Raw genomic sequence first — 26,810 nt, 5'->3', positions numbered from 1 at the left:
ACAAAGAAGGATAGATTATCAGAGGCAGAGTAAATCTGATAACCCTTCACTACAGGAATGGCAGTTGGGTTTACTGGTCTCTGTCACAAACCAGGGAATAACACAAAGACTAACAACTCACACACTATGGGTTCTTTGAGGTAAGAGGAAACAAATAGGAAGGAAAATAAAATAGTTTAATTGTATTATAAGGGTCAAAAGAATGGGAGAGGTAACTAGGAATCTCTAACCGACAAGAACTGGAGTTCTAAGGGGGAGTTTCCCTGTCAACTTAACTTCAGTAAGATTGATAGCCTTGGCTAAGGACTAGAGGGAGAGAGTTGGATATTGGGGTTTTTCACAAATGGTCCAGGTCACTTCCTTGATGGCTTCAGGATACCAGGAACCAACTCCTTGCACAGCCAATATTCCAAGAGATACCAGGTAGGGAAAAATGCCGGCAGCTGTCCACCAGAAAACAGACACTATCCACTATCCAGGGCTGTCTTGAGAAATGTTGTCTTCAAGCTTCTCCAATCTCAAAGATCCCAACCGTATGGAGTCACTGCTGGCTGGACTTCCGCTCCAAATCCCTCTCCAACTAGCAATGTCAGTTTTTTCTCTCTCCTCTCTCTTCCCCTGCATTCCATTCAGAATGTCTATGGCCAACAGCCAAGGTTTTGCCTTTAGCCTGCCTGCTAAATCTGCTTTCCTACTTTTAAAGTCTATTTCTCTATTACAGTAGTGTCCAAATCTGGACAGTCCATGCTTTCATATGACATTGATAAATGTCATTGCACAGAGAGCACTTGGTGCTAAGCCCTGAGCTGAGCATGGGGATACAAAGAAGAAAGTAAGAAAGTCTTTGCCCTCAGGAAGCCTAAGTTCTAATCAGGTGAGACAATGCAGAGAGTACAAAGGAGGGAAACTAGAAGAGAGAAGAGTCTAAAAACTGATAAAAAATAGTTGAGACACTGGGAATGAGATAGTTGTCTTCAAATTGTTGAAGAGTTGTCACCATGTCAATTAGGATTAGATTTATTAGGTGGTTTCAGGGGGAAGAAGCAGGAGCAAAGAGTAGAAGTTAGAGGGAAGCAGATTTTGGTTTAATACAGCATAAAGAAAACCTTGCTAACAATCAAAACTGTTTAAAAAATGAAATAAGTTGCCTTATGAGAGACAGAATTGTTAATTATTATAGATATTCAGAGACTGCCTGGATGACTACTGGAATGTTGTCAAGGATATTCCTACCTCAAATTAGTAGGAAGTGGTACTGAACTATATTACTTCTAAAGCTTCTCTAACTAAAATTCTGTTTCCCCCCCAGACTAATAGAATATATGAGGTAATTTTATTAAGCCATTCATTATATATTAATTGTTTACCTCAATGTCCTCAGTGATACCCTTTATTCAAAGTGAATCCTTGCCATGGGAACAAATGTCTTGTTCATACTGACAGGTTGTTGGCCGATTTCAAACATAAAAGCGAAACATGGGAAACAATTTGTTCTGATAATTTAATGTGCTAATTATTAACAATTTTTGCCAAACTACTCATTTATGTACTTTTGAGGGAGAACTCTGTAAAGCTGTCTAAAACATTTTGAGAATTGAGAGATCATAGCCCTATATTTATTTATTTAATTTTATTGATTAATTAAGAAAAATTTTCCATGGTTACATGATTCATGTTCTTTCCCTCCCCCTTGCTCTACCCCACTCCCATAGCCGATGCTCAATTCTAGTGCATAGCCCTACATTAAAAAAAAAAAACAAAACAACAACTCTTCAAATATCTTTATTCCACATAAAAACTTTAATTCTTTCCTTTATGTTTTTTTCATTCTCCAAACATGTCTCTATCTTATACCTGCCTATCATCATCCCTCTCTCTACCCTCATGTAAATCTACTGAGATCTCTCTTATTCCAGGAAGCACACTGCAGTTAGATTGGAAAGATTAAGAATTCTCTGCTCCCCAAGTTAAAACAAAACAAGACCGTTTTAAAGTAGTACAGGAATAATGAGAGTAAATAATGAAGATAAAAACAAATGATAGAATATATTTTGTTTAAACATTATGAATTATAAATTCTAAAAAGAATCTGTACTTTCCTTTTTTTTATTCTTCTAGGAACATTATGGGTGTTCAAATAAACACATCATTCAAATAACTATTCAAATTTCATACCACCAACATAACTCTCTAAGGCATGACTTTGTAAAAAAATTTCTTAAAAGCCTTTTTTCTTTCCTTGTCATCCCAGACTATTTAACATACATGCTAATTTTGTTAGAGATTTCTTAATGATGAGAATTTGTATTCAATGCTTTTTCTTGATTGGCAAATCATTGCATAATGGAGACCAAAATAAGGTATGGGTGATCTCTCATGAAATTTCAGAAAGATGATACAATTACCTTAGTTAAAATATTGGATAGGGAAATTGGGAATAAAGAATATCTTTTTGATTTCACCAAGGTATTTGGTAATACCTTAGTGGGAAGTCAGTGAACCTCTTTGTATTTATTTCTATTTGCAAATTGGGAATAATATCACTTTGTATAAACTAAACTTTTGAGTCCATTATCATTAAACTCTCTTGTTTAAAGTTTCTAGACTAGAATTTGAATGAACTAGAAGCAGGAAATTTCATAGAGAAAGTCTTTGTCTTTTAATTTAAATATCCCTCTTTTGCCTTTCCCCAATTACTTTTCTCTTTGATTGGAGTCTCCATTTTTTATCCTGCAGGGTATGTTGCAAGCCCTAATTTTTTTTTTTTAGTCTGGCATTCCCCAATGGGCACAGCTATCCTGCTGGCTTTCTATCTTGCTCCTGTGCTATTACATTTAATTTGTGTGCTTTTATAACATTGTACTTACGCCCAGAGGCTTTTGGACAATGGGCATACATTCAATAAATCTAAGAAAGAAATGACTTGATGTTTGTAAGTGCTTTGAACTCGAGACAGAAAGCTCTACATTAGTAATAATAACACTAATGATACTGGGATAAAAGATTAAAAGGAAAAAAAAACACATTTAAAGCTTTTTTCTAAAGCCTGAAAACACTCATGCACACATACATAGTAGCAGTCATCCTTTGTTGCATAGTATTCATTTCCCTCATTTGTGTTTAGTTCTCAAAACCTCCTCCTCAATGTATTTTGAGGGAAAAAAAAACCAAACGTTTGTAAAGTGAAAACATATTTATGGATGCTTTCAAGGAGAAATTCCTTTGAACCATGCATGGCATTATGATTGCTTAGCTCCAGTTTATTACATAATGTAACAGAGATTCTAAAATATACAATGCAATCTCCATGTCTCAAGACACATGGAAACAGGACAAACTGTCATGTACTGCCAGGTTTTTCTTTACTTCCAGTGCTACAAATACCATGAATGAGACAGTTTGAGGCTTCTTACAATGTTGGTAGATATAGCATACTTTTATCTTGGTCTTTTTCACTTGGCTTTGCTAGCAAAGTCTCATTTAAAATTTGAATTGCTTATACAGACTTAAATGAACTGGAGTATTAATAATTTTGAAAGAGTTTACCCATCATCATTTCTCATAGGGATTTTGTGAAGTTGGTTAGGAGGAAACAGAGCCAAAGAGACATTATGTGGTAAAGAAAGGTATCACGGAAAGTGAAAAACAAAATCTACTCCAAATTTCTTTCAGCCAAGAAACCAATTCAAAATTCAACATCTGGTTTAATCTGCTGTCATTAACTGCCTCACACCTTCCAAAATATTCCTACTTCAGGCTTATAACCTCACAGTAATCCTTGACTCCTTGTCACTTGTTTCTACCTTTATACATATCTTTCCTATATGTTGACTTTTCTGCAGTCTACCTAGAAGCCACCTTGGTACAGGCCCTCATTACTATATATCTGAATACTGCAGTAGCCTTCTGGTTGAGCTCTCTCCAGTTCAATTTATCTTCCACTCAGCTGTCAAAATATCTTTCCCAAAGCATTTCTGATCACATCACTCCCCTTCTTAGTAAAGTGGATCCTTATTACTTATAGAATCAGACTTAAAATATGCCTGCCATTTAAAGCCCTCCCCTTCCTTTCCAGTCTTAACATCTCACTCTATGATCTAGACATTGACTAACTTGCTATTCCTCACACATGACAGACACTCGATCTTCCTGACTCTGTTTTCAGTGGCTGAACTCCCATGCCTGAAAGGCTCTCCTTCTCATCCTTACCCTCTGGCTTCGTTCCATACTCAGTTCAAATCCCACCTTCTTCTGCAGGAGCCTTCACTGCTCTCCCCAAATTTCCTCTGCTAGTGCCTTTGCATTGAGATTACTTTCCATTTACAATGTATGTATCTTGTAGGTACCAAGTCATTTATGTGTTCCATCCCCATCAGAATATAAGCTCCTTGAGGGCAGGAATCATGTTTTGTTTTGTTTTGTTTTTTTAGCCTCCCTGGCACTTAGCAAAATTTCTACCATGGAGAAAACATTTAAATGCTTATTAATTTGACTATTTGAATGTATTATTATTATATAAGTATAATAAAAATAAAAAATGATATAAGCTTGAATTCATATAAATGATTTTACTTTCAAAATGTTTTCATATCTACTATTTCACCTTATTCTTATAGATGCCAATGTGATGTGAATAAAATACCTACATATTACAAGTAGGAGAACTGAAAGAGAGATTAATTGACTTGATCAAAATTTATAGAATACAAACTGAAGCCAAGGCCTTGATAAAGTGCTCATCCCATAGAAGCAGGAGCTTTTTCCTCTCCCTTTTGTGGGTCATGAGTTGAAACTCCTCTGACAGCAGGCCATCTGGGAAGCAAGCCCAGAGAGCCCTTCTCAAAAGAATATTGTTAAATAAAATACACAAGATTACGAAGGAAACAAGTTATATATATATTAAGATACCATTACCAAAGTATTAAAAAAAGTCTACGGACTCCCCAACTCCACCCCAGCAAAGAAACTCTGCACTAGTCAATGTCTATATTACTGGATTGTAGGTTCATTGAGCATAAACCGTAATTACCAAAATTATATGAAACTTATAATGTCTCATAAATTACCAGGAATTTTGTGCATAATAAATAATGATGATGAAAATTTTGCTGTCAACTATGGGTAAGACATGCTGAATCCTGTTTTTCAGAAACATGTGTTGAGATGTATGGGAGGGTTATTCATTTATTTGTACATACTACGTCATCTTCCCCTTTTCTGGTGCTTGATTTATATATGCTATTTGGAAAAGATGGGGATAGGAACAATGGGACAGGGAATATTATTTTTATCCCTTAAATAAGTAAGGAAAAATTATCTCATTAAATCAAAACCAAATGAAACTAAAAAACAAACTCAAGTCACTACAACTTTACATAGCAACAAAAAAATTCTTGCTGTTTATAGTGTATTCAGTAAGGAGCAAGAAGTAGCACAGTGAATACATTGCTGGGCCTGGAATCAGGAAGATCTGAATTCAAATCCAGCCTCAGAAATGTACTAGCTGTGTGACCCTATGCAAATCACTTAACCTTTTTTTGCCTTGGTTTCATCATCTGTAAAATAAGCTAGAGAAGGAAATGGCAAACTATTCCAATATCTTTGCCAAGAAAAACCTCAAATGGGGTCACAAAGAGTTGGTCACAACTGAAATGAATGAACAAGTATTCACTAAAGTCAGTTAATATATTTAGTGTATTTAGAATCATCATTAAAATACATTTGTTCTAATAAGGATATTGAAAAAGCAAAGTTTCATAATTGAGATTCATGATTAAGGAACAGGAAAATGCCTTAAAAACTCTACTGAAAATCTTGTGTATTTTTATCTATTTTGACTTCAAGGCTTTTATTATTACTCCTTTCTATGCTTTCTGAATATAGCTGTTGCAGACTATTAATTGATGTGCTTTTAATAATTTGCAATAAGCAATAGTTTATGTTTAAATTTATGGGGAGAAAAAAGGACTTCTTTCCTCAACTTTTAGGTGGAGTTCATTTTACCTTGAGAGATTTCGTTGAAAACCATCACTTCTACAATATAATTGGCAATGGACACACGTATTCATAATACTATCTAGTACTCATGCCTCTCATATGTACTAGCTGTGCTATCATAGACAAGTCAAAGTTGTGGAGACATCATCCTGCTTCTGTGAATGGCATTTTCACATTAGGAGTTCTCTATGCCAATGAAATCACAGGTCTACCTTCTTCTCAAAAAAAAAAAAAAAAAGATAATCACTATGGTTCTAGAGAGCATTCAGAATTGTCTGATATGTTACTAAATAGGGGATAATTCAGAACTAGTTTATGAGTTTTCACAGGTTTTTAAACCTGAGGTAACAAATTTTCATTTCAATATGTTTATTAGCTAATATAAAGCAAGCTGATTGAAAAAGAAAACTGGACTCCTAAAAGTTCATGTAGCTGAGTTAGCCTAAAATGTGGAGTCAAAATCTCGCATATATAAATTCCTATAAAAAGCAGTCTATACTTATTGCTTCTACTTCTTTACTTCTCAACTTCTTGCTGTCTAGCTTTTGACCCCACCCCTTGACTGATAAAAGGGCAGTGTGGTGTAGTGGAAATCATGCAGAGTTTGGAGAATGATGACATGATCTGCCACTTAATACTTGTGTGACCTTAAGTGAGTTATTTAAGTTCTCGGGATTTCAGCTGCTTTTCCTCTAAAATGAAGGGACCTGAGGAGATGGTTCTCTATAAGGATCCTTTCTCTTTATTAGACTTTTCCCAAACCTCATCCTTTCTTGATCTCTCTTTAGTTTTTGCCAGGGCTGATCATTTCTATAATTTGTTTCCTCCCTTGGCTTTCCTGGCTTTGCATCTCCTTTATTATACTCCTATGTTTAATCACTTATCCTTAGTCCCCTTTGCTGCATTGTCATCCATATTCTACACTCTTAATGATGTACATTTCTATTGCTCTATCTTGGACTCTCTTCTATCTCTATACCCTCTCTTGATTATTGTATTGGGGATAATTTAAGGAAAGGTGTGTGAGATAAGGGAATTTGAAAGGAGGTTGTCAGAGACTTGCTAAGTGGGCAATCTAGGTTACAGGTAGGCTGGGATTAAGGAAATTCAGGATATAATAGGGCTGAAGTCAGGAGTATAACACAGACGGGAAACAGAAATCTTCAGGGAGAGGAGAAATTAAACTAAACAGACAAACAGCAGGCTTTACAGACTGAGACTTAGACTCAAACACAGGCTGAGGGAAATAGACTAAACTGAAATTAACAAACAGGGTTTAATTAATTTCACAGGAAGGGACTTAATTTGAAGTTACACCTTCCTTCAAGATGGATACCCCGGCTTCCCTTCAAGCCCAGAGTATGTTGGTTCTTTCCCTCTTCTTCCCTCTCTTAATAACTGACAAATTATACTAATAGGTCTGTTGAAACACAAAAGGGTTTATTATCTTTAAAGGATGATTTGTCAGGAAAGTGGTTCAAAGGAAGCCCTAACAGTTGTCTCAGGAACCTCAGGTGGGGGAAGGGAGACAAAGATGAAGTCTGAGTAAGGACCAGCCTTTAACTCAGCTTACAAAATGCTATTGCTATCTAAAGGGAATAAATGATGACTGACTAGTTTCTTTATATCTAATACTGTCAAATAGCAATTAACCCTTCACAGATTTTGAACTCCTCTCTAATTACTCTCCTTATTAACTCCACAGACATATACGGTAAGGGAGGGAAGGTAGGAAATAATATTAGGGAAGGCAGATATAAAGGGTTTATCCAAAATAATAATTTCTTAAGTAAATATATTAAAGCTAGGCTAAATTTCAATACTACAGCTAGATAAGGAGGCAGCTCGGCTGATCAGACAACCTCCCTCCACGGAAGACCCTAATCAACTGTCTTTTCCTCAAGATTCCAAACTCCTAACTGCTTTTGGAACCCAGCCAAAGCTTGAAAAAACTATATGACCCCCACTCTCTATACTACATTATGTCATCCAACACTCCAGTTCAAGTTTTCATCCTCTATTTCTTAGAATGATGTTAGTTGCCAAAATGGCTTTCCTACTGCCAGTCTCTCCCTTCTTCAAACCTTTCTTTAGTCAGTTGCCTAGGCAATCTTCTTAAATTAAAGGTCATATCATGAGATCATAGATTTAGAGCTGGAGTGGACCTTAGAGGATATTTGATCCAGTCTACTAACTAGACAAATGAGAAAGCTCTTCAGGGTATTGAGAGGACAGGCAATTTATCCAAGGTCACCCAAGTAGTATGTGGCAGAGTTGGGATTCAAGGCAGGCAGGTCCTTTGACTTCAAATCCAGAATTCTCTCACTACATTCTGCTAATTTTCTTTTCCTCCTCCTCCTCCTCCTTTTTTCCTTTACCTTATGTCATAGAATCAACATTGGTTCCAAGGGAGAAGAGTTGGGTCATCTCTTCTACCAAGTCTTCAGTGGCTCCCTATTGTCTTTATGAAAAACAAGTTAGCTTGGCTTTGTCCTGTACAATCTGGTCCAAGCCTACCTCTAGATTTATTACACATTATCTCCCTTAAAGGATACTCTAGATTCCAGTCAAATGGGCCTACTTCTTATTTCCTCAAATTCTGACCCTGGATCCCTGTAGAAGCTCAGGAAAGCCTAGGTTTGAATTCCACCTCAAAGGCATTCTAGCTATTCTGGGCAATTCCCTTAACCTATGAGGTCCTCAGTTTTCCTCTCTATAAAACAAGGGACTTTTACTCAGCCTGTCAGGTTTCTTTCAATTCTAAATATAGGATATTTTTTCACTTTTGCTTTCTAAAATCATTAACATCCTAAAAAAATTCATTAATATCCTTGAACACTCCACTTAGGTGTCACCTATATGAAGTTTTCAAGGATATTAATGATTTTTTTTCTGTTCTCACTTGTTATTAGTCAAGAAGCACTGATTTGACTTTTGAGCAAGCTAGATGGTACAGTGGATAGAACACCAGGCCTAGAGTCAGTTAGATTCATCAAATCTGTCCTTGAACACTTCACCTTGATGGCCTTAGTTTCCTCATCTGTAAACTGAGATAAAGAAGTAAATGGCAAACCACTCCAGTATCTTTGCCAAGAAAACCCTGAATAGGTTCACAAAGAGTCAGACATGACTGAAAATGGCTTATTAGCATTCTTTTCCTTCCTCAAATTATGTCTTCTAGGTGAATGTAAGATCCTTAAAGGCAGAACTTTCACTCATGATCAGAAAGCATTTATTAAGTCCTTATTATGTTCTGGTTGAAATAAAAATCCTTCCTAGATGGATGGGAGATGATAACCACCCACTAAGGAACTATCTAGGCCAGTAAAGCACAAACCCCTTGGCTTTAGAAACAAAGTTTAATTTTATAATAGGAATAAAGGGAAAATGGTAAGTAATTTTCTAAAACTATGTATCTAATCTCCACCCATCCACTTTTACCTCAAGGTGAATTAGTTCTTCGACTTGAGCATTCAATCAAGCTACTCTAAACTCCTTATCTCTAATTAAGACCCCCCAAAATCCTACTATCTGACTATAAACTAACCTAATTAATATGAATTACAGAAAAGGATAAATAGGAAGGACTCACATATGTATTTGAGTCCTTACCTAAAGCCTGGAGTTTTTCTTAGAGATACCCAGAGTTCTAGATGGCCAAACTCTGGGTTTTACCTTCACTAGTGAATTTCTGACAGATAAATTTCAGGTAGATGTTCTCTGTGCTTCTGGGAAAACAGTATACTCCAAGGCAGATTCTCAAACCCAGGAATCACTAATCTCTCTACGAAATTAGGATTTCCAAGGGGAAAATTGATAGAGCAAAAGATCCTCCTTCCCAGCTCAGGCAAGCCAGATTCAGAGTGACTGTTAATTTCCAGTAAAAAACTCCCAAGATCCTTTTCTCCTTGTCAAAATCTTCTCCCAGGAGTTGTATCCAAATTCTTCTCCTTTTCTCATAAAGCTAATCTATGAAATTTACTCTATCCCTTCCTTCCTTCCTACATGGTTCCCTGCTAAGTGCTAGGGATACAAACAAAAGCAAAAACATACTCCCTGCCATCAAGGAGCTGATATTTTAATGGTAGAATCAGCATGTAAATGAGTACCTATATACAAAACATTAGGCATAAACAGAAGCTAATGGCACAGGGGAGGGCATGTGGGGGAGTGGTGATAGAGCCTCCCATAGAAGATAAATTTGAGCTAAGTCTTCAGAGAAGTCTGGAGGTGAAGACGAGGAGGGAGAGTATTCCAGGCATAACAGAGAGCCAAGGAAAGGGCCCAGAGATGGGAGATGGAATATTGTGGGTGAGGAAAAGCAAGTACCACTTGCAGAATGTCTCTGGATTACAGAGTAAATGGAGGGATCTAAAGCACATGAAAAATGGAAAGACAGGAAGAGGTCAGGTTGTAAAAGCCTTTAAAAGCCAAAGAGCAATTTATGGTGGCTCCTAGAGGTGAGCCTGGAGCTTAGTTCAGACTCACACTTTAGAAACATCACTTTAACATATGACTAGCAAATGGAGGGCTGCACCAGGGCACCAATTGTGTGATGGGGGTTGAGAAGAGGGGACATATGTGGGAGATAAGAAGTTAGAAATGACAATACTTGCTATGGGGTCAAAATATGAGCAAGAAGTTAAGTATGAGACCAAGACTCTACGCCTTAGTTAACAGAAGATGGTTTCCTCAAAAGCAAAACAAAAGTTTGGGAGAGGAGAAAGTTTGGGAAATATAATGAATTCAGTGTGAGATATCTACAGGATATCCAATTTAATATGTCCAGAAGGCAGTTGATGGTGCAAGACTATAGATTAGGAAAGAGGTTAGGGCTACAATGTAGAGATCTGGGAAATACATATATGTAGAGATGATAAGTGAACTCATCAAACTAGATAGTAGAGAAGAGGGCCCAAAACAGTTTCGGAAGGCACCTACTATTAGTGGGCTTGACTTGGACATAAACTAAGCAAAATAGAAAAAGAGCAGGGAGAAGGAGAACCAGGAGAGGTCAATAACACAAAAACTAGAGGAGAGAATACCTAGAAAATTAAATACTGGGCAGCACAGAAGTCAAGAAGGAAAGGGTTGACAAAAGGCCATTGGATTTGACAATTCAATGATCACTGGTAACTTTGAAAAGAGCAGTTTTATTTGAATGATGATATCACAAACCAGATTGCAGAAAGTTTAGAAGATACTGAGAGAGGAAGGGAAGTAGAGGAACCTAGTATAGATGGCTTTCTTAAGTTTAGTCAAGAAAGAAAGGAGAGATACCAGATGATAGTTACTGAAGATGGGCGGGGTGGGAGGGAGGGAGGGAAAATGGGAATTTTTTGTCAGTTGAAGAGAAAAATGACAGTAAATAGGGAAAGTCTGAAGATTAGAGAGAAGACGATTTGCTAGAGAAGTTGGGAAAATATACAGTCAAAGGTGCATGTTGAGGAGATTGACTTGGCAAAAAAGACGACCTCTTCATATGTGACAGTGGTTAAGACAAAGATATTGGGGGAAGGTGACCTACATGTGACTGACCTAAATTTTAAATGTGATAATGAGGTCCTCACTTAAGAAGGTAAGGAGAGGAGTTGGCAGGATGAAAAGATTTGAAATAGCTGCTATGGGGGGCAGCTGGGTGGCTCAGTGGATTGAGAGCCAGGCCTAGAGACAGGAGGTCCTGGGTTCAAATCTGGTCTCAAGACACTTCCTTGCTGTGTGACCCTGGGCAAGTCACTTGACCCCCACTGCCTAGCCCTTACCACTCTTCTGCCTTAGAACCAATACACATTCTAAGACAGAAGGTAAAGGTTTTGTTTAAAAAAGAGAGAGAGAGAGAGAGAGGGAGAGAGAGAATTGTATTTCCCAAATTGTTAATCCCAGTCTATTGCCCTGTCTTGTCTCTTACTTACTCTTCCTCAGAACCCTGTTAATATTTAATCTAACCCCCCAGTTTTCCTCCATAAGAATTCAAATAACCACCAAGTGAAATAATGCCAAGCTTGCAGGGGAACTTGTTTTGTATGATTATATATATTTTTTGTTTTTGACTTTTTACCTCTCAAAAAGCTATTAACATACAATGTTTTTTCTAGTACAATCATTTCTTTTACATAATTTGATACTGAATTCATAAGATTTTGACACATATTCTTTAACTCTTCATGAGACCACATAAATGAATTTTTAGTAAAATATAAATTTTTCCCTTTAAAAATTATAATATTTATTTAACATTCATTTGTTAATTTTGAGTTCCAAATTCCCTCTCTTTCTCCAGTCCTTCCCACTACCCACTGAGAAGGCAAGTAATATGATACCCATTATACATGTGAACTCTGACTATATATTTGTAATGTGCTTTTTTCCCCTCGACTTCTCAATAGGTAGGAGAGGACAAGGGAGAGAATTTAGATCTGAAAGTTAAATAAAACTTAATTAAAAAACATAACACTAGACTAAAACAGTTTACCTTTAATATATGAAAGGGAAGTAAATATACTGTTTTGAGAGGTCAGAGGAGGGGAAAGGTCATAACCAACTGGTGGGATCCGGAAACACAAATCTGGCTGAGATGATATTTGAGTTGGATATAAAGAATAGGTAAGAAATCACAAGGTGAAGTGAGGAAGATGGGGTATCAAGTATGAAGAATTCTATGAATAAATCTATAAGTGAGAAAATACAGACAACATTTAGGGGGTCAATAAACTGATTTGGCTTGAATAATCAGTCAAGGTTGTATTAAGTCACATTAGGAGCTAGGCACTGGTGATAGATACAAAGAAAAAATGAATAGTTCTTGTTCTCAAGGAGTTCAAATTTTATTAGGGGAAAATACAAATGTACAAAATAGACATAAAGTATTGGGGGGGAGGGTAAAGAATTTGTATCTGGAAGGACGTGAATTGGAATCATGTATAACATGGAACTTAGTTGAGCTTTAATGGAAATCAGGGTTTCTGAGAACCAGAAGTGAAGAAGGCATGAGTGCCAGGCGTGGTGGGGATGGGACAGCCTGTTCAAAGGCATGATGACAGGAGATGAACTGTTACATGAGGTACAGAGCAATCCAGTTTTGTTAGACAACAGAATGTTGAGGGAGTGAGGTTTACTAAGGTAGGAGAGATAGAATGGAGCCAAATTGCAGAGGGCTTTAAATACATAATGAACAAGTTTATATTTTTGTTTTAGTGCTAAGGAAGTTATCACAATTCTTTGAGCATTAGAATGACATGGTAAGGTCTATGCGTTAGGAACATCGCTTTGACAGACTTTTGAAATTTTGATTAGAAAAGGGAGGCATTTGAGGTAGGGAGACTCATTAGAAGATTTTTGCAGTGGTCCAGTGAGAGGAAATGAAAATCAGCATTAGGATGATGGTTGTGTGAGAAGAGATAAAGTGTCTCACAGAGAGAGGTTGTGAAAGTAGAATTTGGCAATTGAGTAGATACATGTGAAGTATGTATATGTGGGCATGTGATTATAAGGCTGGAAAGTTAGAGTAGTACAAGATTGTGGAGGGTCTTGAATGTGAGACAAAAGAGTCTGAATTTCAGTTCATTGTTAAAAGAGAAGAATGACCTGCGCAGATCTCTGCATAAGGATGATTTATTTGGCAAAGGTATAAAATATGTATTAAAACAAGGAGAGAGAGGAGAGTGGACTATCCAGTAGGACATTTGCAATAAAAAGTTCAGGAAAGTAGTTAAAAACCTGTGCTAATGTGGCAGTAATGAGAAAGAAGAGGAAGTGACTCCAAAGAAGGGATACTACAAAAACTGAATAAACAATACTTGGTAGCCAATTGTGTTGTAAAAGATGAGAAGGGAGAGTTGAGGATAATGTCAAGATTTTAAATTTAGTCTTCTATATACTTATACAATTTTCTAGATTTCTATGTGAATTTCATCTATCTCCATCAAAAACCATGAATTGCTGGCTATTGTCAGTAATTATATGCATATAGCATATATACATGTACGTCTAAGTATGTACATATACATATAAATCTATTTATCTACCTGTATATGCTATAAGTTTTGAAACTCTTTGTTGTTTCTTTGTGTTCATGAGTATCTGACCCACAAGTATTCTTATTTTGAATTGTTCTTTCAGGCATTATTCAGAGCTCCATGGAATTTCATTTTTAAAATGCAGAACTGAATTTTCAAATACAATTTGTTTGTAGAAATTAATCAATTAAAGAAAGCAAAATTTTTAATCATATAGAAAAGGGTAAGATTACTAGTCCTTTGTATCTCAGTTGGGGGAACTAAAATGAAGGACCATTTATAAAGCATTTGCAGCATTGACTATAATCAACTATAATAATAAGATACCAGCAACAAAAAAATTCTTTTCGTTTAAACCACTTTTGTAATACTGCTTTTTAATAACCCTCATAATGGCCGAATTAAAGGACCCCAACTGAAATCATTCATCCCACATAAAACAAACATTGCTTTTTCTTCTTAGCTTTGTTTTACAAGTTACATTATTTCCAGATGATGCTTGAGGGGCCCATGGTTTCAAGAATTAGATGCTTAAATAGACAGCTGCTTTCTATTTGCCTTATAAATCAAGGATAAATCAAAGAAAACTCTAAATAGTGGACCTGATTTGCTCCTATGATGGAATACAAAATCATGCAAAAAGGGAAGAGAAGGAAAGAAAAACTTCATCAAGTTTCTAGTAAAAACACTCTTTGATTAAAGAGAAGGCAATTTGGTGACATTGTAGGACATGAGGTTTTCAAATGACATTAGCTCAGCACAGCAGGTAAGAAACTTTTCGCTGTAAGAGTAAGAAGCCAAGAAAAATAAGCTTCTGATCAGTGGTTCTCACAAATCCATCACACATTGCTACTGAATTTAATATGCATGGCTTATTTTGTCTGTATTCTTTAAACTTGACTTGGAAAGTTAATTAATCATTGCCAGACTTCAATACAGAAACATCCTATTTCCTTTTATAAGCTGAAGGAAAGAACATAAAAAGTTCTTTCAGAATTTTTAAAGATAATTAAAAAGAAAAATCAAGAAGAGAGGGGTCTAAGTCATCTCTGTAGTTGGTAGAACTGGCCAAATTCCAACTCAGGTAAGAAAGAGAAGGAAATTATTTTTCCTAACTTTACATTGTATAAAAATTTTATTAAATAATAAGACAAATGTGCATTGACTCCAAATAAATACTTTATATATTTAATCTTCAGTGCCAGTTTATAATTAAACAAGAAAACTGTTCTTATAGATACATCTTATTTTGGGCACATTTCTCAATTTGTCCACCTTAGATTTGGATCCAAGCTATTTCTGGATATTTCAAAAAACTAAATTCATTCAAAGGACAAAAATTTTTTACCCTTGAAGATATTCAATCTTTGAATTTTGTAATTGGGTCTCAGCTTGGATCTGTATTTTTCTCTCTCAATATTTCTCTTTCATGTTGTCTTGTGCTTCAGTTGAATCAAGCTAATCATTGTTAAACCTGATGTGCCTTCTGTTTTCTTACTTTTGTACATTTGCTGTTCCCAATTCCTTTATCTAAAATGCCTTCCTCCAAATCATTATGTGTCAAAACTCTTCAAGGTCAAGCTCAAGGGTTATTATCTCCAGGAAGACATGATAATTTTAGACAGAAGCAAACTCTCCTTCCTCTGAACTTCTATTTAACTTGTTTGTATGTTGAGGCAGAGGAAGCATAACATATTGGGTACTCAGTCATCCTTGGGATAAGGAAGACCTGTTATAAAGATCCACTTCTCAACAAATATTAGCTATGTAACTTACGTTAAGTCATTTAATCAATAATATCAGTATTGCAAATAAGTGGTTGATCTGAATTGTTAGAGAGAGGTTTTTTTTTTTTAAGCAGGAATTCCCTATATCAATGAAATCAAGGTTCAAACCAAACATTTTGTACTCATCACATTCTACCCTGTACCCTGTAAACTTATCCATTTAATTGCTTTATCTTCTCCTGCTGAATGTGTGTTTACTGATTTAGCTGAAGAAAAAGGAACAAGTTTTATGAAAAATTCTATGAAGAACTTGGTAAGATGCTTCTTCCCCCCCAAGGTCAAGTCAACATATACTTTGATATTTGGTGCCTTCAATGCAAAGGTGGGAAAACGTGAACATGGAAAGAAATATTTGGGGAAATGTGATTCAGAAGAAAAACACCAAAGATTTGTGGATGAAACAGGGGCTGCCTACCTCTTTATTGTGAACACCTTTTTCACAAAAGGAACTAATAGATGCTAGACACATTAAATAACAAAAAGAACAAAACTGACTTCATTTTGACAGGAAAGGAATTATTATTGTGTTATTTCTAAGATAGCTGTCTGTGTATAGACTATCAATCATTACAGCTAATATCAAAATTTGTCAAAAACAAGAAAGGATAATAAAGAGAAAAAGATATTGTGTTCAATTAATTGATTTAACTTCGAATTATTTATGTTATTGAAAATTAAAAATGGGAAATGGATAACTGAAATAACACCAAAACTATAATAATTCCATCCAGAAGTTTAACCAATCAATGTAAATTAGTTGCCGTGGGACCCAATAAATCCAGTAAGCATCTTAGACAGAAAATATCTAATGGGCATCTGGATGGTAGTGAATAGAGAATGAAAGGTCTTGTAGTTGGGAAAATCTGAATTAGGTCTCAAAACACTCTTAGCTGTTTAATCTGAGGCAAGTCAATTAATCTTTCTAGTTCATCATTTTCTCACCTATAAGAAAGGCATAATAATAGTATCTACCTTGCAGGGATGTTGGGAGAATCAAATCAAATAATAGATATGAAGCATTCTGCAAATCTTAATGTGTTATAAAACCAGTGAAATCAAGACTGGAAGCAAAGTAAGAAATTGGGGGAAAAAAACTTTACCAGCTGGGAAATGTTTTCAAAGGATATAAACAGGTAATTTTCAGAAGAAGAAATCAAAGCTATCTAGAGTCATAAGAAAAAATGCTCTAAATCACTATTAATTCAAGAAATGTAAATTAAAACAATTTTGAGGTACTACCTCACACCTATCTGAATGGCTAACATGACAGAAAAGGAAAATGATAAATGCTAGAGTGGAATTAGAAAAATTGGGAAACTGATGCAATGTTGATGGAGTTGTGAACAAGTCTGGAACTATGACCAAAGAGTTATAAAATTATATACATTCTTTGACCCAGCACTATCATTATTTGGTCTGTAGCCCAAAGAGATCAAAGGAAAAGGAAAAGGACCTATAAATACAAAAATATTCAAAGCACATTTTTTCATGATGGCAAAGAATAGGAAACTGAGTGGATTATCAATTAATTGGAAACTAAGAGATTCATCAAATCAATCAGGGAACGGCTGAACATGTTGTAGTATATGATTGCAATGGAATGCTACTGTGCTATAAAAACTGATGAGCAGGATGCTTTCAGAAAAACCTGGGAAGATTGACATGAAATGATGTAAAGTGAAAGTAAGTAGAGGCAGGAGAACATTTATAGAGCAATATTGTAATGATGATCAACTGTGAAAGACTTACTCTGATCAATATGATATTCCAAGACAATTCTAAAAGGCTCATAATGAAAAAAGCTATACACCTCTAGAGAGAGAACTGATAAACTCTAAGGGCAGACTGAAGTATAATTTTTTTTTGCTTTCTTTATGTTTTGTACTATTTTACACATATAATTAATAACATATTGCTTTTTTTTTCTAATAGAAGAGAGAGGCACTGGAAAGAGGGAGAGAATTTAAACTTCAAATTTAAAAAATGTTAAAAATAAAAAATAAATTTATTATTTTTTAAAAGGATAAAAACAAAACAAAACCTTGATATGTTATACAAATGCTAGTTCTCATTATGATGAGATGATGCTCATCATCATCATCAGAAAAGAACTGCCAAAAGCAATGTCAGGAAAGAATATAAAAGTCATCTATAAAATCTCTTAAGGAATGATGATAAATTATTATGAATATCCTCTCATAAAGCAGAGAGAAGTGCTGGTGGGTAAAACTAGTCTTTAAAAAAATCTGGGTGGGGGGTGAGAGGCAGAGCTAAGATGACAACGGAGTAGCAGGAACTTTCTAAATCTTCTTCCAATTGAGCATTACAAAGTGTCCCAAACAGAAATCACAATCAGATCAGTAAAGGGGTTCTCCCACAGGACACAGCCTTAAAGATAGGCAGTGTTTGAGAATTTCCACTCTATAAGAGGGTGAAACTACATTTATCAAAGCATGAACTGATCAACCCTCCCCCACACCACCTACCACTACAGGGTCAGAGAGAGGGCCTGCAATCTTTAAATTCTCCAGAGCTGGCTGAGAATTGAAGACCAAGAAAGAGAGAGAGAGATATCACAAATGTAAAATGAATAATTTTGATTAAATTAAAAAGTTTTTGTAAAAACAAAACCAATGCAATCAAAATTAGAATGGAAGCAACAAATTGGGAAAAAATCTTTATAACCAAAACCTCTGAAAAATGTCTAATTTCTCAGATTTATAATGATCTAAATCAATAGTACAAAAAATCAAACCATTAACCAATTGATAAATGGGCAAGGGACATGAATAGGTAGTTTTAAGAAAAAGAAATAAAAACTATCAAGAAGCACATGAAAACGTCTTCTAAATCTCTCATAATTAGAAAAATGTAAATCAAAACAACTCTGAGGTACCACCTCATACCTAGCAGATTGGTCAATATGACAGTAAAGGAAAGTAATAAATGTTGGAAGGGATGTTGCAAAATTGGGACACTAATGCAATGCTGGTGGAGTTGTAAATTGATCCAATTATTCTGGAAGGCAATTTGGAACTATGCCTAAAGGGCTTTAAAAGACTGCCTGCCTTATGATCCAGCCATACTACTGCTGGGTTTCTACCCCAAAGAGATAATAATGGAAAAGATGTTTACAAAAATATTTATAGCCTCACTCTTTGTGGTTGCAAAAAATTGGAAATTGAGGGGTGTTGTTGTGAGGAAGATAAGATTATAAGATTAGTTATTGATTAGGTATTAAGATGTATCTAGCAGGAAGGAGCTGGAGCTGGGAATTCCAGGATGGAATGAGGGAGCAGGAAGAAGTGTCTTGTGCTCTGGGAAGGACTCCATTGGGGGTTAACACAAACTGTGGTTAGCCCTGGGAGCAGTCAGAGTAAAAGGACATCCTGTATCCTGATTTTCCCCTGGGATCCTGAGTGGTGGCATCTAGCAAAGTGAGAAGATCAACAGTCCTGTGCCAAGGAAGAGGAGAAAGTTTGAGATCTGGTGGACAGCGTTTCAAGCAAACCCTCCCTACTTGGTACCTGAGACCACCTTGGCTCTTGGCATCCAGAGATCATCAATGGATTGCAGTGAGAATCCCAAAGCCACAAAGCCCCTAGCTGAGCTGCTTAAGCTTGGCAGGTTCCAGGTCTGAGGCAGTCACCCAGAGACTCCACTGCTCCTTGGGCCCTGTCAGTTTAGATTACTAAATTAGTGTAGAAATAAGTCTTTCCTTTCCCTGTGGGTTATGTCATTAGATTTAAGGTTTTAGAGTAGATATCCCTATCCCACCTATTAGTTGTTCATAATTAAACCCAGTTATATCCTGTTACCTTGTCTGTTGGATTCAAAGCCTCTGGCTCAGGGTGACAGTTGGCTAACTGACCTTTGTCAGTTAGGAGCAGCTTGGCTGTTCAGGTCTTCATGTCCAGGTCTAGTCTCTCATAAATCCCAGTGTGTGTACCCACAAACCACTTAGTTTATTTATAATATCTCTGGTGACCTCATTACCTTTACTTATATTTCCTACAGTGTCCATCAATTGGGGAATAGCTAAACAAATTGTGATATCTGCTGGTGATGGAATACTATTGTGCTAAAAAGAATAATGAACTGGAGGAATTCCACATGAACTGGAAAGACCTCTAGAAAATGATGCAGAATGAAAGGAGCAGAACCAGGAGAACATTGTACACAGAGATTGATAAACTGTGGTGCAATTGAACATAATGGACTTCTCTATTAGCAACAATACAATGATCCAGGAAAATTCTGAGGTAATTATGAGAAAGAATGCTATCCACATCCAGAGGAAGAACTGTGGGAGTAGAAATGCAGAAAAAAAAACATGATTGACAGTCACATGGTTCGATGAAGATATGATTGAGGATGTTGACTCTAAATGATGACTCTATTGTAAATATTAATAATATGGAAATAGGTTTTGAACAATGAAAGATGTGAAATCCTGTGGAATTGCTCATTGGCTCTGCGAGGGGGTAGGGAAAGGGGATGGGTAAAATCATGAATCATGTAACCATGGAAAAATATTCTAAATTGATTAGTTAAATAAATTTTTAAAATTTTTGGCAAGATATCCACCCCCTAAGGTCATCCAAGGATGAAAATGGAAGGAAAATTATAAACAGAAGAAAAATGGAGATTTGCAGAAACCCTTTCAATAAACTATTTTTCTCCATTTATGAGAATGAAACCACCATATTTCGGCCCTAATGTCAGGATTCTTGAAGTGCTTAGAAAAGAGATAGAAGTTGCCCTAAAGTGAACAAAGATGAGAAAAGATTGGACCAAGAATATATAGAAAAGATGTGTACTGGAGATGACATATTGAGGAAATGATATACAAGATATCTGAAGATGAGATAAAATTCTTTACGAGTATTATTTCAAATAAGGGTATTTTCAATGAAGGTATTAACAAGGGAAAAGCAGGCTTTTGGCAAATGCTATTTCAGAATTGGGGCAAGGCAGTGGCACAGAGAATAGAGTGCTGGCCTGGAGTCAGGAAGATTCATGTTCCTGAGTTCAGATGCCACCTTAAACACTCAATAGCTATGTGACTCTGGGCAAGTCACTTCACCCTGTTTACCTCATTTTTATTATCTGTCAAATGAGCTAGAGGAGAAAATGGCAAACCTCTCTAAGTATCTTTGCCAAGAATATCCCAAAAAGAGTCACAAAGAGTTCAATGCAATTGAAAAACAACTGAACAACAGCAACAACAAATCAAGAATAGACAACACCTTTACAATTTTACAATTTTCTAAAAGATACAAGATCCCATTATGTTTATTGATTAGGAAAGAACATTTAACTTGGTAGTAAATATTCTTATAAGATCTTTTATTGCAAAGTGTAGTTCCATTCATAACCTTAAAAATCATTCAGTATGCCTTAGAAAATATAACAGAGAGAGAATCATCTAATATGGTGATTCTCTCAGAGACACTGTCCTCAGAGCCCTAGAGTTTTTGACTCTGATATTTAGCACTGGACTCTGTGTGGCACCGAATATTAAGGACCTGTCTCTTTTCTGATTAAAGATTTGTTTTTTATGACTAAAAAAAAGAAAAGAAAAAGAAAATATAACCCTGTTCAATGACCCTGAAGATAACCATTACATGAGGCATAAAACAGGAAGATATATGTTCACTAAAGGCATTTGCCACCGTAATGGAGATGATCCAATGAAGAGTTCAGGGCAAGGAAATTCTCTGTAGATGATGAAGGTATCCTAATTAATGCTCCTGATGTAGATGACATTGTGCTTATTGCATGAAGCCTCATAGAGTCCCCTAAAAGAAATCTGTGCTTGCTCAAAGAAAGTTAGTATTTTACTCCATACAGGAAAGACCAAGTGGATGAAGAATATTCTTTAGTGCTGATTTCAATAAGCATTTGGATAGAGCCCATCCAAGAGTATATCTATATTTAAGTTGATAGAGATCAACAATAAGCTTTGCTCAAAAGTAGAAGAAGAGTGCCCCATTATTTTTAAAGTTCTCAGTACTAAAAGTGCCCCATTTCTTAGTTGACTAGAGAAACCAAATGGTTTCAAGGCTACCTGAATGTTTAATGAGAGTTGATGATGCACCTTAAGGATTTTATTTACTCAAGAACTAAACTAAAGGCAGAAATGGATAAAGTTTGGTATTTATCTGTGGAACTTTATGATGCTCCAAATAACTATAAGCTGAAAGAAAGTAAACACAATATTATTGGGCAAACAAAAAAAAAGTTTTAATTCAATGCTTTCTTCTCAGCCCCTCTCCACCATTTTCACTAGGAGTCTGAAGGTTGCAATGGAGTTATAAAGATGTCTTCTAATCAACTCAATGCAGGTACAGAATGAACTGAGAGACCATGTTTGTCTGAAAGAATTCTTTAGAACATGTGATGCAATTGCTGAATTCCTACAGAAGACCTCAAAAAAAATTCCATGATTCATAGGAGAAAAGAGACAAATTGGAACCATAAACATAACATTCAATGGAATGACACACTATCACCAAAACTAACTAACTAACTAACTAACCAACCAACTAAATAAATAAATAAACAAACAAACAAACAAACAAACAAACAAACAAATAAATAAATGAAAATAAAAAGGAAAACTGGATCTAGTCAGATCATAGATGCACATAGCAAACTTTATCAGCAGGTGGTATCGGAACTGTATTGTTTCCCCAGTCTCATATCAGTACTGCCACAAGACCCAGAACTACAATATAAACCACAGGAAATGTGCAAAATAACCTTTGCATTGACTAGTATGCATGAGCATTTTAAATTAAGGCACATCTTTTTTTTTTTTTATCAAGTTACTAAAGAGCAGCCAGTTTTGCATTGTCTTTTTAGAATTCTCAGATCACTAGTTCCTAACAGAATACAAAAAGCTTTGTCTTCAGGGAGTCCCTGGTTACTTGATTTTTAAAATCCTCCCTCATCAGTGTTAGAGCCAGGGGCAAAAGAATCTTTTCTCCCTTGGGGGGGTGGGGTGGGGAGTCTTTCACAAGTTCCAGGCAAAACATAACATCATTCATTTGAAAGAAGGCCCTATGGAGGCAATTAGATCTTGAGGACAGGACTTCAACTTTTGATCTCAGAATCTCTAAACTTAAGGCTTACTTGTGTCTTAATTCTTCTTCATCCTCAATAATTAGTTTTGTTTTAAACTCCTTTAATAAAATAATCTTTGTTCTTCCCAACTAATATGCTGTTTTTCAGTTGTTTCAGTCATATCTGACTCTTCCTGATTCCATTTCTCAGAAATGTTTTCTCAGAAAAGATACTAGGGTGATTTGCCATTTACTTCTCTAACCAATAAGAATTTTTGACTACTTTACAGGTCCTGTCTTTCTTATCATTAAGTGAGTCTCTGCAATACTGGGTTGTCTCGTGTTCATCTATTCTTTCAATCCACCATCCTTTGGGCACACAAATCTCCCTTTCTTTTCACCATGAGTTCCTACCAAGCCAACTTTTGGTCAACAAAAATGGTTAGAATAGAATGTTTTTGCTTTGATATTTATGAAAACCAATAAAAAGATTGTTCACACATGTAGTTTGCTCAAGAGAAAGGGGTTTGACGATTATATTTTCCATTACTGATTAAAGATAAACTCTCTTAAATGGAAATAAGCACTTTCTCTTATAAAATACAGTCATATTTTGGAGTTTCATGATAAGTTTTCAAGCAGTCTCATGTCAGTCACAGATATAGCTCGCCTGCTTGTGTTCTTCATGCTCTTGACACTTCACAGAGATCCCTATGTCAGTCCTGGATCCAAGCATCAGGCCTCTGGTCTCTGCCTTTTTCTCAAAGCTCTCCTGACCTCAAGCTTAACATTTCCAACTGACACTCGATGTCTCATAGGTATCTTAAACTCAGCATACATGGGACAGAACTCCATATATCTCTCCCCAAAATGTCCCTAACTGAAATTTTCTATTACTGTCAAGAGCAATAACATCCTTTCAGGTACTCTGGCTTTGAATCTAGGTGTCATCTTCAACCCCCCACTCATACTTTCTACACATATCCAATTTACTGCCTCCAATCCTGGCTTTCCTACTTTTAAAATATCTTTTATATATGTTCTTTTCTTTTCTTGATGCAGAAACCATGTACCACGATAAAGGCCTTCTTTACCTCATATCTGGTCTAGACTATTGCATTAGCCTCCTAGTTAAGTCTCTCAGACTCAAGTCTTTCTCCACTTCAATCCATTTTCCAGTCAGTTGTCAAAGTAATATTCCTAAAATACAAGTCCAACCACATCCACCACTCTCAGGCTCAACTCCAGGAGCTCCTGATTACCTTTAGGATCAAATACAAAATCCTTGGTTTGGCTTTTAAAACCCTTCACAACCTACCCCCTTCTGCTCTTCCCAGCCTTCTCACCACTTTACTCCTCTCTGCATATTTCACAGTACAGGAACCTTCCTATTGTCTCTTGTTGAGGACACTCTGACTCCTGACTCTGCCTTGTTGCTAGCTGTCCCCCATCCCTAGAAGGTTCTCCCTCTTTACCTTCCAACGTCTGACCAATCCCATCTTGTGTACAAGAACTTTCCTGCTCCCTTCCCTTCCCTCATCCGTACACAGTGTAAGAGCAGGCTTGTGGGAGTGAAGCTTTGGAATATTCAAAAGCAGGCTTGAGTGACACAGAGCAATGGTTGAGCTGGAGCAAGGGATCATGGGAAGGAGAGCCTGAAGGAGAGGGGCTTCTGATCTTAGATCTCGGGGAGAGAAGGAGGACGTTTTGCCCACCTGAGATCAATCGAGAGCCACCCAAGGGTTTCTTCGGACATTGATATCCCAAAGACCTTGTTTGTTTCCTGAAAGCCTCAGTCATCAACTAGAAGGGGATTTCAGGTCTTCAGAGGCCGGAGGGGTCAGGGAACTCAGCCAGCAGCTGAGCCGAACCCTGAAGACTTTTCAACCTTACCTGCCTTACCACAAAGACCCTGATATATTATTGATATATAGATTAGTTTAGATTAAGTAAAATAGGGAATGGAAGGTGAATTCCCGGTCCTGCCATTTGGCTCAACCAGAGGAAGAAGGACCTTGTTTGGGGAATTAGTTTAGGGATCTCCTCTACCCACTGCCCTTCTCCTGTCCTGCTATAATAAATAACATACCTCTTATAGCAGTCAGATAACAGCATTCTTGAAATGAATTGGAGTCAAGGGAAAGAAGGACCAGGAGGAAAGGCTGTTGACTCAAGCCTGACTTCTTCAAGACCCCCTGCTGAGCACTTTTACCTGACAGCAGGTGGTTACCTGAAGGGGGTTTCTGGGCCAAGCACTAGTCAAGCCTCAAGGTCCAAACAACTTTATTCCTAAAGGAAACCCCACTCCATGTTAGTAACTCCTGCTTCTCTCTGGCATAACATTCCTGTCCAGAAAACACTCCTTCGTTCCCCTAGTAAGAGTGAAGGGAGTTTGAAGGTAGGCTTCACATCTACTTGCCTGCCTTAGCAAACAAAGCACATTGTAAACTCCCTTAAATATCATCCTTACAACAGCAACTTGAGATCAGAGGCGTATTTGCCTTTCTCTGTATCCTGGGTGCTTAGCACAGTGCCTACTGGGCACTTAGAAGTGTTTGCTGACTGACTGTTCCACCAAGCTAAAAGCACTTTATATACATCTATTTATCTAGATCTATATAGGAGTAGTATTTCAACCTTGCAAATGAATGTATGTTTCCCAGGCCAAAAGAAATTAGGCCAGGTCTAAAAATAAGACATCAGATAAGTAGTAGTTTTAATATGATATGATCAACTCAAACTAGGGGTTTTAAAACATTTTGTGTGTTCCCTCTGGTAGGCAGGGGAAACCTATGAAGCAGAATAGTGTTTTTAAGTATGTTAAATGAAATATATAGTATTGTCATGGAAAGCAGTTATATCGAAATATAGTTATGTGCATGTTTTTTAAAAGCCTTATCTTCTCTCTTAGGATCAATATTAAGTATCAGTTTCAAGACAAAGGAGTAGTAAAGGTTAGGCAATGGGGGTTAAGTGACTTGCCTAGGGTCACACAGCTAGGAAGTGTCTGAGGTCAGATCTGAACCCAGGACTGTTTCCAGAACTGGTTTCCTAACCATTAAGCCAACTAGCTGTCCTGAAATACAGTTTTAAAAATATACATTTCTTAAAATTCATGGGCCCCAGATTAAGAATCTTTGACTTAGGTAATCAGGTATATAGTAATACATCTGTGGATAGATGATCATGCCTCCTACTTTGCCTACTTCTTACTTCATAGCTCATCACCAACTCCATTAATGAGCAAGATCAGGAAAAGAAAAAAGCAATGTCTAAAATTCATCCACTTCAGATGCTGATTTCATGTCCAGAACCTCTCACATGACACAAACTGCTTAGCACTGCTTTGAGTGGGTTCTGCCCAGAGGCAGTTCAAAGTAATTCTAAGAGCTGTTTAATTTCTTTATTTCTAAAAATGGGGAAAATAAAATATGTTAATGGTCTTCTCTTATTAGAGAGAAGTACCTTCTCAAAGGCTAAGGGCCATGTTCCTTTTTTATTTTTTAAAGCATTCAGAAGAGTGTTTATATAATGTAGTTGGGGGAAAAAAGAGAGAACTATACCATTTAAAGCAGTAAAGAAAATCTTTTCATTCTCAAGGTAATGTTTCTGCCTTGTGATTAATGCTTTCTACTGATCTACATATGTTTTTTGAGATGATGTTATATGTACTGGTTTTCAAATTCATAATGCTAAATGGCTTAACTTTTTGGTTTAAGTTGAAAACTATTAACATATTAAATATTAAAGTCATATAATAAACCAATCAATAAATTCATATTATGTACTACTAGTAACATACCTAGGCCTCAATACTCTCAATTGTGAAAGGTTTGGACAAGAGACATTTTCCAAGCCCCAAATCCTGTGAAACCTATGAATGTCATCTATTTTTCTAACAATGTCATTTGAAAACTATGAACTTACCGAATGAAGCCCTAAAA

At 36.3% G+C, this 26,810-nt stretch overlaps 1 protein-coding gene across 1 annotated transcript in view; it reads right to left on the bottom strand.

Moving 5' to 3' along the window:
• Positions 1–26,810, bottom strand: part of DYM (dymeclin) — a 600,877-nt gene that overhangs the window by 166,140 nt on the left and 407,927 nt on the right. The window lies entirely within an intron of this gene.

The sequence above is a fragment of the Gracilinanus agilis genome, chromosome 1 (genome assembly GCF_016433145.1).
Source record: "Gracilinanus agilis isolate LMUSP501 chromosome 1, AgileGrace, whole genome shotgun sequence".
Taxonomy (NCBI): domain Eukaryota; kingdom Metazoa; phylum Chordata; class Mammalia; order Didelphimorphia; family Didelphidae; genus Gracilinanus; species Gracilinanus agilis.
The sequence above is the reverse complement of the archived record's forward strand: the minus strand, read 5'-3'. Positions and strand labels throughout refer to the sequence as shown.